The sequence below is a fragment of the Alligator sinensis genome, unplaced genomic scaffold (genome assembly GCF_000455745.1).
Source record: "Alligator sinensis unplaced genomic scaffold, ASM45574v1 scaffold566_1, whole genome shotgun sequence".
NCBI lineage: Eukaryota > Metazoa > Chordata > Crocodylia > Alligatoridae > Alligator > Alligator sinensis.
The window spans coordinates 2,709,857-2,710,314 of record NW_005842017.1 but is presented as its reverse complement, the minus strand read 5'-3'; positions in this window follow the sequence as shown (position 1 = coordinate 2,710,314).

Genomic DNA, 458 nt, shown 5'->3' with positions numbered 1-458 from the left:
GCCCGGGCTTTAACCACTCACAGTTGCATTTTGTGTGCGCTCACTCCTACTGAGGAAGGAGTCCCCTTTGTACCCATCCCCCTCAACAAGACAGGTATACTATCGGATTGGGGCTTTGACCACCAATTCAATTTCTCCGGTAGGTATGACGGTTCAGAAAGACTTAGGGTGGTAAAAAGTAGAGGCTCTGTATGTGTTTCTCAAAAGGGGGCAGGATTCAAAGTAGGGGAATCAAAATGCCAAGATACTTGGACCCCTACAGAAGAGGCCCCTCGAGAGGGCCCCTGGAGATGTAGTAGTACCTCATTCAATACATACAAAAATTGTGCCTGCCTATGGGCACTCTTCACCTACAATACCCGAAATTCCATTCGGGGTAAGCATACATTTGTTTGGCGGAACTGCTCCGTGCCCCTACGACAAGATACCCAAAAAGGCTCATTAACTTTGGATTTAAT